General features: G+C 42.6%; 1 non-coding gene across 1 annotated transcript; it reads right to left on the bottom strand.

Moving 5' to 3' along the window:
* Positions 1–8,141: 8,141 nt before the first annotated feature.
* On the bottom strand, positions 8,142–8,205 carry LOC115032190. Its single transcript, XR_003837849.1, has one exon. It is a non-coding gene; the product is annotated as a U7 small nuclear RNA (small nuclear RNA).
* Positions 8,206–18,186: the final 9,981 nt, after the last annotated feature.

Raw genomic sequence — 18,186 nt, 5'->3', positions numbered from 1 at the left:
GCCTTCAAACAGGGTAGCTTCAAACCACCATTCTATACTTCACTATACCTAGTACCCAGTATTGTAGGTATGTACCATGGTACTTGGTATTTTAAAAATTTTATTTTTGGGCTGAAGAGATGGCACAGCAGTTAAGAGCACCAACTGCTCTTCTAGAGGTCCTGAGTTCAATTCCCAGCAGCCACATGGTGGCTCACAAACATCTATAATGGGATCTGATGCCCCTTCTGGTGTATCTGAAGAGAGCAATGGTGGACTCATATACATTAAATAAATAAATCTTTTTAAAAAATTTTATTTTTTAAATCATCAGACTTCCTCCTTTTAAAAATTAATATTCACTTTCAAAATTGCTCCAGATACACACAAGGTTGTAAAGGTAAGCAAAGGTGCTACTTAGTCTAACCTGAGTTTCCCTGACGGTCAGCAACTGTTAGAAGTAAGGAGCCAGTTGTAAAAGTGACTTCTATTCCCAGAAGTAATTGTTGCCTCTGAGACTTACTTCTGAATAAGCTCACCCTTTCTAGCTCTTTCTGAACTTTGGCTGGCTGGTTCAACTCAGCTTTTCTGGATCAAGCTGACTGATTCAAACTGGCTTCTCTTGGCTTCTCACTGAATTGCTCTGCTTGGCCTCATACTAACTCCTGCAATATGTTCTAATGTTTTGGTTCCTTCTCATCCTCCAGCTCACTCTGTCTTCATCTGCAAACTGTCCTGTATAACCGTCCTGGTAAAACTGCCTCCTCTCTCTTTCTCTCCCTGAGCTGCTCTCTTAAGTCATCTCTTTTTCCTGTGCCATTCTCATGTGAGCTAGGGGTATCCAATCTATGATTTGTACTGTCAAATTTCTCACTGATTCATTACTTTGCCTGCCCCTTAACTAGTCACTTTATAACATGGCTGTTTATTTCTGTAAAATGTATTTTCATTGTTTTGAACTAAAGGTGTATACTATGGGCATGCCTGTATTCCAGATCATACTGCAATACAGGGCGTGTATGCATTCCAACTAGATCACATAGACCTAGGAGGTCTTTGAATGTGATCCCTTGCCAGAGAAAGCATGTTGCTGGATCAAAATTCCTCTATAGCCACTGTAGTATCTACCTAGGCTGTTTGTTCAGATTTTGTAATAAGAGGACATAGTTAGCCAGAGCCAGGCCAACTCCATGACAGGCTGCAAACTGGCAGTTTGGGGGACTAGGCCTAAGTTTCTGTTTCCTAGAAATAAGGACCCAGATCCAGGAACCTGTGGTTAACCAATCACAGCCTGAGGCAGCCAATCTGAGGATACCTTGTCATCTGGCCTGAAGTAAGAACAGGTAGCTAGAATGAGCAAGCAACCCCCTGGGAAGTTTCCAGAGCCTAACCAATTGTAGAATCAGACAGACCTTCTAGAGATAAAGCTAACCAATCAAAGTAAACCGGCACATACTCCTCTCTGGGATTCCCCTAACTGACAATACAACCTAGGCCTGCAAGTCCACCAGAGGTCTCCATTCCCAAATGGGGAGATGCCTGCATGCAGGAAATTCAGCTGAATAAATGCTCTTTGCTTTTGCATACTATTTGAGTCTGGGGTATTGTCCTTGTCAGGGTTTCTATTCCTGCACAAACATCATGACCAAGAAGCAAGTTGGGGAGGAAAGGGTTTATTCAGCTTACACTTCCACATTGCTGTTCATCAGTAAGAAAGTGAAAGACCCACAATGTGAGGACTCCCCCACATTCTGACTCAGGAGAGACGACACCCCAAATCACCCACAAGAAACGGTTTTGCTGCAAATTGCAAGAGGATTTTTATTCAAGAGCGCTCTCGGGCCCACGGTCATACACCACTCAGGGGTAGAGGACCGTGGCTCCCTGAGTAGCTGGATAAGGGGGTATTTAAAGGAAGAAACCACAACTCAAGGAAGTGGGGAGGGCATTGTTGGAAAATACCAAAGATACCAGTTAAGAGTCCCAAGGAAGTACAAAGTTACAGGAGTCACAAGGAATACCTGGTAATTGTGCGGGTTATCTCTCAAGACAGTTTCTAAGAGGCCCTAACAATAGTACATTTGCATAGTGGGTTCCAACAGTGGTCAGGGTAACTTTCTTTGAATGAACACTCTTTGAACCCAGGAAGCAGGTGGGTGGAGGAATGTCGCTATCCGTTTTATGATTAGCATACCTTGGAGCAATGAGTCACAGAGGTCACATTCCCAAGCCTGGGCCTAAAGGCCTAGAATTTTGTTTTTACAGTATACTTTCAAAAGCAGGAGCTGATGCAGAAGCCATGGAGGGATGTTCTTTATTGGCTTGCTTCCCCTGGCTTTCTCAGCCTGCTCTCTTATAGAACCCAGGACTGTGAGCCCAGAGATGGTCCCACCCACAGGGGCCTTTCCCCCTTGATCACTAATTGAGAAAATACCCCATAGCTGGATCTCATGGAGGCAGTTCCCCAACTGAAGCTCCTTTCTCTGTGATAACCCCAGCCTGTGTCAAGTTGACACATAAAACCAGCCAGTACAGGTATCATTCTTTTGTGATTCTTGGACCCTAACAGTAAGTTTTTATTTTATGCTCCTTTCAGTACTACCTTTAGTAATGTTGCAGGTGTCTGCTTGCTGTGACAATACCTTAGACTTCCTGAGGAATATAACCAGGCTTGGCTTGGATAGGGGTTCAGAGAGAAGGGTTGTTTGAGAGTGATGAAAAAAATGACTCAAAGTCAAATTGTGGGCCCAAACTGGCAGCCTATATTCTGCTTGAGACTGCATTTCAGACTGCTTTTGAAAGAACCTAGTGGGGAAACCCCTACTCAATTCCCATTCAGCATGCACCCAAGAATCACGAACAGACGACCATCTTGATGTAAAAGCATGAGGTCGTTTTAATGACGGAGCTCCGGCCGACATGTATCTCCCACCGGAGACAGAGGTGTCGACCACATGGTGGAGCCATAATGGTGGAGCTCTGGGTCGAAACGTATCTCACGCAGGAGACAGTAGTTTCGACCCCGAGGCTTGGAAGCTAGGGGCTTTTATAGAAAAGGGGTGGTGCTGGGAGAGGAATTGGCGCGGTTTCACATGATTGGCCCATTTAAACATCAGCAGCCCATTAATATTTAATTTAAGTCAGAAGGGTGGGATATAGGGAGGCGCTGGGCCAGTCCGGCATGTCATTCTCTTTATCTTTATTGCTAAGCAGCCTCAGTAATGTCTTAACAACAGGCCTGCCCAGGCATGTTCTGGCCTGTTCTGCTATGTTCTCAGCCTGAGGTTTCAAAGCTCACAAACAACTCTTTGGGCTATTTGACATAAATGACATGAATCACAGGTCTCAAGTTTTATTTCCTTTCACTTTCTCTTTTGCTTTCTCTGGAGATCTCTCTTTTCTGTTGAGACAGTTCTCCAAACAGTTTTCTCTTGCTAGTCTAGAAAATTCTCTGGATAGATCATCTCTTGCAGATCATAAGCCCTGTCTTTTATTTTACATATGAAGTCATTTACTTCAGGTTCCATTTTGATTATCCTATGATCCAGCATCTCAAGATCCTAGCCCCTTGATTCTCAGGAGACAGCCAACACATTTTTTTTTTAAACACTGCAAAAGAATTCAGAGATCTGTGTGCCTTTGCTAAGCACAAATGGTAAGCTAACTGGATGGGACTCCACCCTGAAATTACCATTTCTATCAAGCCTGGGCCTGAACCTGAGCTTCCACTTTTCCAAACTGACCTTGAACTGAGGAATCTGTCTGCCTTTATAAGCATAAACAAAAAACTTAGCTGGGTGGGATCCTGTGATCACCACTCCCTAAATCTCTTTATCTCCTTCCTTAGTATCTTTCTGACAAGTTGGCTCACAGTGCAGCTCCTTTTCATTTTAGATTCATGAAGCCCATCATATAATTAATTTTGCATTCTTATAGTTTGCATAGTTGAAAAATGATATGTTTTTAAACTCATGTTTCCAGGGTTCTTTCCCACAGCCTTAATGGGTGTCCTGAAGGTCCCAGCACTTGCCATTTTGCTGAGACATTAGCCACACCTTTGCTTCCTGGACTTATGTTGTCTCTAATTATCGTGGAGTTGTTAATGTGGAAGTACATTCCTCAAAGAAGGAATCTAAATTATGATATCTAAATAAGCCAAATGTCCACAGCAGTCATCAACACTTGTGGAGGCCCCTGCTCTGTTGGCTATGTTCCAGGGGGCAAGAACCATGTCATTCCACCCCTTCCGAGGCCATGCTGGACCTGGCAGTGCCATCTATTGAAATTTCAAAATTCTAAGTATTAATGGGGTTCAGTGTGAAATTTCCATACCTGTATATAGCATGAGCTAATCAATTTAGCCTCCAGTGTTAAACTGACAGCTCCCAGTTTCTGGAAGTCACTATTCTACTCTCAGGTCAACTTTCTTTAATTTGTCCTATGACAGGCTGTGTGGTCCATGTCACTTTGAGTCTGGATTTATTCATGTAAGGGAATGTCCTCTTCATCCATTTTGCTGCAAATGGCAGGATTCAATTTTTCTTTACGGTCAATAAAACTCCATTGTGTATCATGATCACATTTTCTCTCCATTGATTTTGTGTATGTGTGTATTTGTATATGTTTATGTGTATGTACAGATGGACATGTGTGGAAAGGTGCATGTGTGTGTGCGTTTGTGGAGGCCAGAGGTCAATTTTGGATGTCTTACATAATTGCTTGTACCTTAAGTTTTTGAGACAGTCTTTTGCTGAGCCCAGAGTTTGTTGGTTAAACTAGACTGTCTGCTCAGCAAGTCTCAGGTGTCCCCCTGCCTCCACCTCTCTAGTGTCAGGATTACGATGTTTGATGCTATGCTCATCTTTGTTACCAGAGCTCTAGGGAACTGAACCTACCTTCTAGTTCAGTTTAGTAAAGACAGCAAGTACTTTACTAAATAAGCTGTTTCTCCAGCCTTCTTTATCTATTAATAGATACTTTTGCTAATGAACATCTTGGCTATTGTAAATATTGTCACACTAGCATGGGCAAGTATGTTTCTCTACAGACATTAAAATACACTAGTATATATTGTTAATCATGTCCCAAAGATCTCAAATGTGTCCTCCTTTTTTTTTTTTTAATTTTGCTCGACTGAGACCTTTCAAAAGACCTGTTTTGTTTTAACTTTCCAAAAAAAATGCCTTTTAGTTCATATTTTCTTTCTCCTGCTAGGTTGACTTTGTGGAAGCTTCAATAATTGTGGGAAATCCCCCCCTGGCCACTACTGAGTTTTTTTTTTTTTTGTTTCTTTGTCCAAATCTGCATTCCATGCTGAATTTATTATCCATATCCTGCATTTTATTCTTAATTTCCTTTAGCACTTCTATAACCCTCAGAGGTCTTATTTAGCCTTTCTATGATCACTCTAAACATCCTTCATCAGACATTTTATCTGTGTCTGTTTCTTAGGGGTCAGTTGCTGGGGAACTGCTTCATTACATTGCTTTTCTTACCCATTCTGCTTCTGGATCAGGGATGTCTACCACTTGTCTGACATGGCTTTCTTAGTAAGCAACTTTATCATCTTGTCTTGCTTTGTTGTACAGTGTTACCTTGGTTTCCAGCACTGTGTTTCTGATGGTTTATTGGGCTGTGACTGGTAGCTGGAACAGAATGTATGGTGCTGGAGAGACCTGACTTGCTGCACAGGTATGGGGACACTAGCAGTTGAGCAATTTGAGGGGCAGACAGGTATGGGTATGGGTGTGGGATCCTTACCATGTGGCTCTTCCTACTGGGTAAACATGCTTCCAACAGAAAGTTGATACTAGTTCTGTATGTGTAAGGGTTTCTGAGACTGGCAGCCCTCACAGTGGTAATAGGCCTGAAGTATTCACTCTTCCTCCCACCATTTAGCTATACAGGTCCAGAAGCTGTGGAGAGAAAGGCCATGGTGGGCCCTGTTGGTATTCTGCCTGGACTCCACCCAACAGTTACCTGGCAGCAGTCAAGTAGGCCTGGCCCACTATAAAAGGGGCTGCTTGGCCCCTCCTCCCTCTATTGCTCTCTTGCCTCTCACCCCCTTGCTCTCCCTCTCTCCCCATCCCCTTCCCCTCTCCCCCCCATGTGGTCATGGCTGGCCTCTACTTCTCTACTCTCCTTCTCAGCCTTTCTTTGCCTCTACTATTCTCTTAACTCCCCTCCCCATGCCCTGAATAAACTCTATTCCATGCTATACCATCTTGTGGCTGGTCCCTCAGGGGGAAGGGATACCTTGGCATGGGTCTGCTAAGACACCCCCTTCCCTCACACACCCTTTCAGAACATATCTTAATAGCTCTCTCTCTTTTTATGATCAAAGCAGGCCCCACCACAAAGTCCCCTATGGCAGTGAATGATTAGATAGCAAGTACCCGTGTGAAGGACAGCAGGGACTGCATGCCTTTAATCCCAGCACTCGGGAGGCAGAGACAGGCAGATTTCTGAGTTCGAGGCCAGCCTGGTCTACAAAGTGAGTTTCAGGACAGCCAGGACTACACAGAGAAACCCTGTCTCGAAAAACCAAAAAAAAAAAAAAAAAAGAATTGCATTTTGGAGGGTCACTCAGTCCCTAGCTCGCGGCACTATTTTGAATGCTGAGGGGCCATTAGGAGGTAAGTACTAGGTGGTAAAAGTGGGTAAAAAGGTATAAACCTTTGAAGGTTATACCTGTTTGTTTCTGACCCATCCTGTCTGGTCTCTCATCGATGCTTTCTGTACAGCCACTACCAGTAGCAAACAAAGATACCAACTGCTAGAGAGCTCCTGCCACAGTGGAGTGAAACCATGCTCCAAAATAAACTCTTCTCCTTTTCAGGGGTTGCATCAGGTCTTCGGTTACAGAGACACCAAAATGAAGGGCACAGCGTGATAGCAGCAGGCCTGGTGTTTGTCTGTGTTTGTGTCAGTGTGAGCCTGAGACAGAAGCTGACACCAGAAACATTTAGCCATCCTTGGCCTTATATGCACCAGAAGGGGTAGTGGCTGGAGTTTGGGATTTCTCCCCACATTTTATCAAGTACAGCCCATGCCTATGGCCTGGGCGGCAACCAGAGCTATAGAGTTGCTTCAGGGCCCCAGCATGCCTCATGGGTGGCACAGTACCAGAATCACTAGGTTTCCTCCTTAGCCTATCAGAGACAGGATGCTCAGCCTGCTCCACAGGAAGGGCAGGGGAAGCCTATTTTTTCCTATAGGCATATTTTCTTTATGCATAGTTGTGCTGTTAGGCTGGGTTAGCTTGATGAGACAGCCACATCCCAAGATGGTGCAAAGAAATGGCTATGGAACTGTGAGGATTCCCGTGTTTTTATACTTTTTGAGGGTGATAATTCTGTTTTTTTATCTTGGTACATTTTAAACAATATGCTCATTACATGAACTTTTTGGTACTATAAAAGTTGGGAGTAAACTGTTCCCCCATATTTTGGAAGGTATTGACTGTGCCAGTGTCCCCCCTTTGCTTTAATCCCAGTTTCAAAATTTCAGACTTCTAATTAAGGATGTCAACACTTGCTCTTCCTCCCAACTGATTTACCAAGGACCAGCTAGGTCCAGGTTCCCAAGAGGAAGGGTGTCTGGGAGCAGTGAAAACAAATGACTCAAAGTCAAATCTGCATCCAAGATGGCAGCCTATGTTCTGCTCAAGATGGCTTCCTTGACAGCTTTCTGTAGATAGCTCTTGGCTCTGCAGTTTTCTTGAGATAGCTTTTCAAACTGCACTCCCCCCCGTTCCCCCCCCCCCATTCTGCTCAGCATAACCATTTCTTGATATTCTAAAAAAAACTCTCTGGTTGAGACAGCTAGCTTTCTATTCAAAATAGCTCTCTCTGGTTGAGACAGCTATCCTTTCTCTCTCTCTCTCTCTCTCTCTCTCTCTCTCTCTCTCTCTCTCTCTCTCTCTCTCTCTCTCTCTCTCTCTCTCTCTCTCTCTCTCTCTCTCTCTCTCTCTCCTAGTAAAAATTCTAAAAGCTCTCTAGATAGCTCATGGGCTGACCAAAGTCAGCAAAGCTGCTATAAAAAATTCTTGAATCTTCTGACCAAGTCAGAAATCCTGCTTAAACAATTCTAAAAGTAATTCTTGAGTTTTTTGAGAAAGCCAAAAAAAAAACTTTCTTTAACAGAGCTTCTCTAAGTAATTCTTGGGATTTTCAACCAAGGTCAGAAATTCCATTAGGAAAAATTCTAAAAGAGCTGTGTTCACTTTCCAAAGATCTCCAGACAGCTCAACTCTTGTTACAGAAAAAAAATCTAATAACTGCAATTACTTTCTCCTAGCTCATCTCATGTAGGCCACAAGCCTGTTTAAAAATATATATAAATATATTATATATATTATATATATATATATAATATATATATAATATATATATAGTTTGTTTGTTTTATGTGCATTGGTGTCTTGCCTGCATGCGTGAATATCTGTACTCCAGAGAGTTGTGTGCTGGTTGTGAGTGGTTGCTGGGAACTGAACCTGGTTCCTCTGAAAGAGCAGTCAGTGCTCTTAACCATTGAGCCATCTCACCAGCCCCCGTTTTGTTTTGTTTTGTTTTGATTACATATCAATTCAGCTATTTATTTCAGGTTCCCTCTTGACCATCCCTTGGATCAGCATTCCATGATCTTAGTCCCTTGACTCCTAGGATGAGACAGTAATTATAAGCATAGATAATAAGATAGCTGGGTGGGATGCTGCCCTGGAATTACCATTCCTACTACTCCTGGATCTAAATTCGCTCTGTTCCAGGCTGACCTGAACTCAGGAATCTTTCTCAATTTGCATCTTTCTGACAAGCTGGCTCATAGTGTAACTGCCTTTGTTCCTTTAGATATGTGAATATCCTTATACAATTCATATTGCATCCATATATTTTTGCTATATCTCATATATTTTCAAACTCATGTTTTGAGAGTGCTTTCCCACAGCCTTAAGGGTTGTCCTGAAAGTCCCAACATTTACCATTTTGCTGAGACATTAGCCACACCTTTGCCTCCTGGACTCTGGCAGTCTCTGATTATTGTGGAGTCATTAACGTTAACAGGAAGGACATTCCTTGAAGGAGGAACATAAAAATATGTACATTATTATATAAACAAGCCTTCCAGGCGAAGCAACCATTGACACTCATGGAGGTCCATACCCATTGGGCCTGTCCCAGGGCGGGAGCCATGACATTCCACCCCTACCAAGGCCATGCTGGACCTGACACTACTGATTCTTTTGTTATATATCTGCTCCTCCTCAATTCTGATCTATGAGGATGAAGTTTGATTTTTAGTCAATTACAGAGGTCTGATAGTGAGCTGGCAATTAGCTCTTATAGGTTTTCTAAGTAGCATTGTGAGTGGTCTTCTTCTTCTTCTTCTTCTTCTTCTTCTTCTTCTTCTTCTTCTTCTTCTTCTTCTTCTTCTTCTTCTTCTTCCTCTCCTCCTCCTCCTCCTTCTTCTTCTTCCTTTTTCTTTTTAAAATGTTCTATATATTTAATCTTTTAAATATTTCAACCAGTAGAAGATAAATCCTTAATGTTTTTTAACCAAAACTCTCATGTCCCCATAGAACATGGCAGTACCATGCCAACTTGCAAAGGCCAGGGAATGCTTGAAAAGCCAGAGGTGACATTACCTCACTTTGTATTCACCAATGGAGCATGGAAAATACCAAAGAGGAAATTTTATCTATGAGGGGAAATAATAGAATGATTTTACCAAAGGAACAACTCTTGAAACAATGCACCTGCTGTAACAGTGGTGACATGCTACTGGCTCTGACTGTCACACCACGTCCAACTTTACCAATTACTGTAAGTTTTTAAATGTCATTTTCATTTGCCATTTTAATCAAGTTTGTAGTCATTGCAGCCATCTGGACATATTTACAGTGGTGTCACTTGGTTCCCACTAGTCAACACTCAGCAGCTGTCAATAAAGTACCGGAGTACACTGGCTGATAGGATGGATCTGAAACAGTTAGATGGATTAGAAAGATACACCTAATGGGAACCAGCAATAAAAGGAAATTAAGAATTTTTCCGTGTAAAAACATATTACTCTCAAACCTATCGGGCAGAACCAAAGGAGGCCATCATATTGTGAATATGAAACTAAACTGGGCTTATTTGAAGGGGAGTAACCCCCAAAAGGCCCATATATTTGAATGATTGTTGCCCAGTTGGTGGACTTTCAGGAAGTGTGGTGTGGCCTTGTTGGAGGACGCATGCCTCTAGCGGTGGACTCTGAGGTTTCAAAAGTCCATAACATTCTTCTGCCCTCCTTCCACTGCCCCGTCCTTCTCTAACTTGCAGATCAGATGTGAGCCTGCCTGCCTCCATGCTTCCCACTAAGATGATAATGGACTATCAAATTGTAAGCAAGTCCCAGACAAAAGCTTCCTTTTTAAGTTGCCTTAATCATGGTGTCTTTTCAGGGCAATTGAACAGTAACTAAGACATGGAGGAAAGGCAGAAATAATGTAAAATGGCAGATTCTAAAAAGGCAAACAAAAAAGTGCATGCACATGCGCGCGCACACACACACACACACAAAATCTTAATCTGTGTCCTATTGTTATGAAGATACACCATGATCACAGTTACTCTTATTAAAGGAAGCATTTAGTTGGGGCATTTAAGTTTAGTCGTGGATCCATCTGTTAACTACCAGCTACTGAAATACAAAGCTTCTCAGTTGAGGGTTGAGTGGTGTTCCGCTCTATGGGGATAGCACTATGCCATTGAGGGTTGAGTGATGATCTGCTCTATGGGTACAGCACTATGCCATTAGTAATCAGTTTATGGCTGTGCCCCATTAGCAGAATTATAGTAGTCAATTTTTTTCTTAGTCCCATGACCTATCTAGTTTCAGGTTCTTGGCTGCTTTAGCAATGTCAGATATGGGTTCATCACATGGAGCAGGCCTTAAATCCAACCAAGAGTGGCTGGTTACTTCCACAATATTGCTTCAATTGCACTAGTATATGTTTGTGTGTGAAACTTTGTGAACGTTTTGCTTGAATTATTTTTTCATACAATTATTTTGATAAGCTTTTACATCCTCCAACTCCTCTCAGATACGCCCTCTGCCCTCATCGCCCAGCCTTGTGTTCTCTCTCTCTCTCTTTCAGATAACAAAAGCCACCAAAACAATCGCAAAAGTGAAAATCAAAAGACCAATAAGACAATGCCAAAACAAAAAGTACACACACCCATTCACATATGCACATAAAACCATTTGCACACAACCATTCACACACACTAAACCATTCACATATACACACTTGTTTTGCACACACAAAAAACATTCACATACACATACACAAAACATTCACATACACAAAACCACACACACATACATACACACACAACCACACATGCACATACACACAAAATTCATACACACACACACCTTGAATTAATTTTGTATTGGCCAAGTTTTCCTGAGAAGGGAGCTTGCCCCATAGTGTTGTAGATACACAGTGACACTCCATTGGAAGAAGATGATTTTCATTTTGTCAACAGGTATCAACTGTAAATAATTACTTGGTTAGGGGTGGGGCCCTATGCCCACTTACCCGTCTATTTCAGTACTGGGATCCCATCTAGCTTGAACCCATGTACGTTTTGTGTGTGCTGCCACAGTCTTTGAGACTTTATATGTGTTACAGTCCTGTTGTGTCTTGAAGATTCCGTTTCCCTGAAGTCATCAGTTTTGACTTTTACAGTCTTTGAGCCTCCTCTTCTACAGGGATCTCTGAAGTTGAGGATTTCGATGAAGACATCTCATTTAGGACTGAATGCTCCAAAGTCTTCCACTCTATACATTGTTAAGTTATGGCCAAGATGTAAACAACATAAGAAAACACAGATGAATGCAACCATGGAATCCAAGCCTAGAGTGTGTGAGTATGATAAAGCTGAAGTAAGGTAAATGCCCGATGAAGTGATGTGTGAACACCTTAATTATGATTGGCTAAGTGTAGCTTAAATACCCTGGTCTGGCCACCGCAACTCACTCGCTCCTGGAGTCCCACGGAGATGCCCTGAGTCCACTGACCCGGACGCCTGCCACTGAGCTCCAGCTGAACCCCAAAGCAGAAGGACACATCTTGAACCTTACCTGACACGCCACCATCAAGCCAGGCTACAACATCAGGCCAAATGGGAGGTTAGTGAAGTGTGTGTGTGTGTGTGTGTGTGTGTCTGTTTGTTTGTGTGTGTGTGTTTGTGTGTGTGAATACAATCCCATCTCACGACATTGCTATTTATGAATAAACAAGTTGTTATAACCTGACCTCCAAGTCTCAGGCTTCCTTCTCACCTCTGTCCTCAATCCCAATTCACAACAAGATACCATGAGAACATACCTGGAACAGAGACAGTGGGAGGTAGCCAAATTGGTTTAGATGATGAAAATAGATTAATACTGCTCAGCTATTGTACTGTAAAGTTTTATTAAATAAATCTTATAGTCTCTGTCTCATTTATTTGAGAGGTAGCTGGGATAAAGAAAAATTATCACTTTTAAATTCATTCTCTCTCTCTCTCTGTCTCTCTCTCTGTCTCTCTCTGTGTCTCTCTCTGTGTCTCTCTGTCTCTCTGTCTCTCTCTCTCTCTCTGCCTGTTGATCAAGTTGTAGCTCTCACCTACTTCTCCAGCAGCGTGCCTGTCATGATGCTAATGGACTAAGTCTTTTATCAATGCTTTCTGTTATAAGAGTTGCCATGACCATGCTGTCTCGTCACAGCAATAGAACAGTGACTAAGACAACATCTTATGACACAAAGTAAGATTTCCAGGGGCAAGAATAGGTTGCATCTCATTGAGTCATTGGCCATCGGGGTCTCATAACCACCCAACCAAGCCTTACAAGGCAATTGGTTCTTCTCCATAGCATGATGGGAAGGTCCTATTGCTGAAGACAATGTTATCAAACATGTTACAATAACACTGAATTCCACCTAGTAGCTTTGCTCCTACTAACTAGTGTTAAGGGTGCTCTAACTTATTCTGCATGCTATTAGAATTGAAACCTAGTCATCAATAACATCCAGCTATAAAACCTGCAATCCACTGTGACATGCCTGAAAGATATACTGGTCCAATAATGGCTTATAGGAGTAGCCAACCACCTTTTGACTGGATTTAAGAGCCACTCCTTCAGATGGACCTCATACCAGACACTGCTAAAGTGGCCAAGAACCTGAAACTAGAGAGGTCATGGGACTACAGGAAAAATCTACTACTATTATTCTACTAAAGGGAAATAGCAACAAAATGAATCATGAGTCAAAATGAAATACAACTAAAAACATAGATCAATGTCTCATTTAGCCCACAACTGAGAACCTTCTTCTTGCAATAAAGGATAATCAACAAGACCCATAACTTAACAATGTGTAGAGTGGAAGACGTTGGAGCATTCAGTCCTAAATATGTCTTCATCGAAATCCTCAACTTCAGAGATCCCTGTGGAAGAGGAGGCTCAAAGACTGTAAAAGCAAAGACTGATGACTTCAAGGAAATGGAATCTTCAAGACACAACAGACTGTAACACATATAAAGTCTGTGGTTGTTTAACAAATATATTCCAATTGCCAAATCCCTTTACAAAGAGGACATTTATTATGACTGTGTCATCTGCACTGATGTAAATTAAATTACTAAATTGCTCTAATATTCTAATATAATTTTTGCTGCTTCTCCCTGGGGTGGTCCTCATGTGAAATCAGATGCTTTTCACTATGCTGTGTAATGGTTGGTGCAACAATTGCAGGTACGGTATATGTTGTCCTCAATACCCAAATAAACCTATTAAATGCTGGGCTTCTGTCTTATTCTGAGGTCTTGGTAAGTTTCTTAATTTGTTAATGACTTCTGGGGGAAAGGATGATCCTCTAGTTGACCAGTATACTTGGAGAAATTTAGCTTCCTCTGCTGGTCCCTTTACTTTGTCTTTATTAATGGTCCATCCTTCATTTGTTAGGTGTGCAATTAAGACTGCTACTGTTTTGTGTAGTATTTGTTTGTCGTTTGCTATCGATAGGAGGTCATCTACATATGAGAATATTGTTACTTCTTCTGGTGTGGAGTCCATCTCAATGCATCATGTGCTATATAATTGGGCTGTTTGTGTATCCTTGTAGAACTCTAGTAAATTGATATTATTTTTCTTCTCATGAGAATGTTGTGATTTCTCAAGAGTTGGGATGTAGGGGAATGCCAAAGAAAATGTCTGTTAGGTCTATGGTGGCAAACCATTTAGGTGCCACCTGCCTGATTCTCAGGAATATATCTTCTACATCTGGTAATTGTCCAGGAATCTGCTCTGATAGGTTGTTTATGTTCCTGTAGTCTACTGTGAATCTCCATTTGCCATTGGGTTTCTTTACTGGCCAAATGGGGCTGTTGTAGTTAAAGCTTTGTGTTGGAAAGTTCGTAGCGGTGATGAAAGGATGGACCATTTAGAGACTGCCGTATCCAGGGATCCATCCCATAATCAACTTCTAAACGCTGACACCATTGCATACACTAGCAAGATTTTGCTGAAAGGACCCAAATATAGCTGTCTCTTGTGAGACGATGCTGGGGCCTAGCAAACACAGGAGTGGATGTTCACAGTCAGCTATTGGATGTATCACAGGGCTCCCAATGGAGAAGCTAGAGAAGGTACCCAAGGAGCTAAAGGTATCTGCAACCCTATTGTTGGAACAACATGATGTACTAACCAGAACCCCGGAGCTCTTGTCTCTAGCTGCATATGTATCGAAAGATGGCCTAGTCAGCCATCAATGGAAAGAGAGGCCCATTGGACTTGCAAATTTTATATGCCCCAATATAGGGGAATGCCAGGGCCAAAAGAATGGGAATGGGTGGGTAGGGAAGTGGGGGGCGCTATGGGGAACTTTTGGGATAGCATTGGAAACGTAATTGAGAAAAATATTAAAAAAAAAAAAAGCTTTGTGTTGGTTCTATAATAGCTTCTTTTAATAACATTTGTATGGTGTCCTTTACTTCCTCCATCCCACATTTTATGGGGTATTGTGGTGTGAAGGAGGGTGGTATTTTAGGTAGTTCTACTATGGAATTTTGACTGTAGCTAGTAGTATCTTTGGTATTCTTTTATAATTAAAAAAATTCGGGAATAATTTGTGTATCATGGGTAGTCCTATGATATTTTCTGGGGCACTTGCAATATTACTCTAGTTATAAGGGTTCTGACTTTGCCTCCAATTCCCTCTTCTTCAATGTAGCCTTTAATCTTGCCTGTGTTCAGGATCTGTCCTTCACCTAGGGTATACACATTAATTTCACTACCCACATCCAACCGCCATTTAACCACTTTGGTGGTGCTGTCAGGCAGTATGATGGGTAGTGTTATTCTGGGTTTTAGATGCTGTGTCCCTGAGGTCGAAAGGAATGTCCTCATCCTTTCAGGTTGTTCCTGAGTTGCAGCCTGCTCATAGATCTTGCCCCTATGTTCGTCCTTTGGTTGTTGAATCCTAGGTTTGGGGGTCCTCGGCCATTGGGTCCTCTTTGCCCCAAAAAAGATCTGCCAGGAGCTTGCCCAAACAAGCATGTGATGGGATTCCATGGTTTGCTTGGTCCTGATCTAATTGGGAGGTTGGTATTCAGTCTTCCAAATGGTCTTATATTTTTAAGCTGTCTCCTCATTCCATTAAATTTCTTACTTTTAATGGGTAGGGATACCGCCTTCTCTGAGTTTAACTCTCTGTATGATTCTCAGAAGTCTATCGCATCTGCCACAGCTTGACATATTTGCAATGGTCCGGCTGGGGTCATCCCGAGAGGTTGTTGTGGAGCTTTAACAGGATTTTCCTAAACCAATGCTGGCCAGCATTGGTGCTGCCTGTGGGGTGGGTACCTGGTTGTAAATGAACAGTACTCCCAATTTTCTTGCTAACTGAATTGCTTGCTGTAAATTATTCCATTTTGCTGAGGCCTTGAACTGAGTTAAATCTAAGGAGGGGAACATTTATCTCCAAACTGCAGTTATCCAATCCAGCAGTGGGTGCGTGTCTCCTTGGAGCTGTCTAAAAATCATGCTCTATAGCATTGAACACTGTGGGATTTTCCACCATGTTTCTAATTTTGCGAATCTCTTGATCTGATAACAATATTGTTTCTGCTCCCTTCTCCCACACTTTTACCATGCAGGATGCATCCTTCATGCCATTTTGGGCATAATCCTTTCTGAGTGTATTAAGTTCTTTTGGGTTATAATCTCTGGTTTCCATTATCACCTCCGTGAAGCCCGTATGTCTGGAGCCCCTTACCAGTGTTTGAAGCTGGGAGGCAGTCACTGGTAGTGACAGGACCTGTCCTGACTCTGGGGCATTTTTGAAAGGATTGGAGTCCTTCCATCGTCTCGTGAAATTCATCATGTCTAGCCTTTTGACCACTAGTCTATCCTTATCCAGATCAACTATAGTCTTCATGAGTATACTAGGCACTTCTTTTTGTGATGCTCTCTCTATTTTAGGTTCCACCTGCTGAGGTGCTGTCAATGGGACATCAATTTTAATTTCCTTGCACTTCTACCCTCACCCTCAGCTCTTCTTCCTACCTTGGCTAAATCAGGAACTTCTGGTCAGAGTTGACTGTAGGGTGGGCTCCAGTCCTCCCTGGCTCCCCGTCTACTTATCTGCGCCTGCCGGCTCTTCCTCCTGGCCTGGTCCTCTCGGGGACTTCAGCTCAGAGTTGGCTTTCAGGTGTCTTAGACGTTTGAATTCAAGGGAGGCCACTGACTGCTGAATAAGGGTTCTCATGCTCAGACTAGGAGTATATCTCAATTCTACCGCCCAGTAAAAGGCCCAAAATTTAAACATCTAGTAAAGCGCCGCTGCTAAGCGGGGCTCCAGTTTGTTTCCTGAGGATCAGTCTCTACTATGCCAATTTTCCCGAATCGGGATTGAGGACAGAGGTGAAAAGGAAGCCTGAGACTTGGAGGTCAGGTTATAACAACACTTGGAGGTCAGGTTATAACAACTTGTTTACTCTTAAATAGCAATAAGTAGCGAAGTGGGATTGCATTTGTACACACACACACACACACACACACACACACACACACACACACACACACACATACACTTCACTAACCTCCGGTCTGGCCTGATGTCGAGCGAGCTGGCACCTCAGGTAAGATTTGCGATGCATCCTTCTGTTTTCGGGTTCAGCTGGAGCTCAGTCCATGGTGCGGGCTTGTCTCATTCAGCCGCAGGCATCCGGGTCAGTGGACTCGATCTCTCAGCACAACGGCACGTCCCTGGGACTCTGGGAGCGAGTGAGTTGTGGTGGCCAGACCGGGGTATTTAAGCTACACTTAGCCAATCATAATTAATGTGTTCACACATCACTTCATCGGGCATTTACCTTACTTCAGCTTTATCATACGTACACACACACTCTAGGCTTGGATTCCATGGTTACATTCATCTGTGTTTTCTTAAGTTGTTCACATTTTGTTCCTTACATATCTCCTAGACTCTCTCCGCATGGCTAATGCTCTCTTTTCTCCTTTCTCTTTCTCTTCCCCAGGCTGGGATAGGAAGTCCAGTCCTACTCTCTCCTCTGCTCAGCCACTGGTTGGTTGGCTTTTATTGACAAATCAGAGAACAAATGGGGAGCAATGCTTACACAGCATCCAGGGAGGAGATCCTTGGAATAAGCATTAAAGTGCTATGGATGGATTGCAAACAGACCTGGGGGGGGGGGCGGACAGAGAAATCAGCACTTGAATAATAGAAGGATAATCTTTACACAATTCACAATAACATTATGCCTACAGAGAGGGGCGGGACTAGTGTAGGCTTTGGAAACTTCAAAGCCCACCCCCAATGACAGACTTTCTCCATGGCCACACCTACTCCAGCAAGGCCATACCTCCTAATCTTTCTAAGCCTTTCAAAGAGTTTCTGGTGACTAATTATTCAAATATATAAGCCTAAGGAGACCATTCTTGATCAAACCACCACAGATGTCTAGTTGAGGTATTCTCTTCTTTATTAGTTGGAAGGTCTATCTAGGTTCCCTTCATACATGTATATTCTTTAGGAAGTGTCTACAGCAGTCGGTTTCCATATGGCTTTTTAAAGCCTTTAGTCTCGGTTGTCTTTCCTGCGGTCCATTCTTTACCCTGCCCTCCCCCTCCTTTTATCTTTTTTTTTTTTTT

Source organism: Mus caroli, chromosome 10 (genome assembly GCF_900094665.2).
Source record: "Mus caroli chromosome 10, CAROLI_EIJ_v1.1, whole genome shotgun sequence".
Taxonomy (NCBI): Eukaryota; Metazoa; Chordata; class Mammalia; order Rodentia; family Muridae; genus Mus; species Mus caroli.
This window is presented reverse-complemented; position numbering and strand designations above follow the sequence as displayed.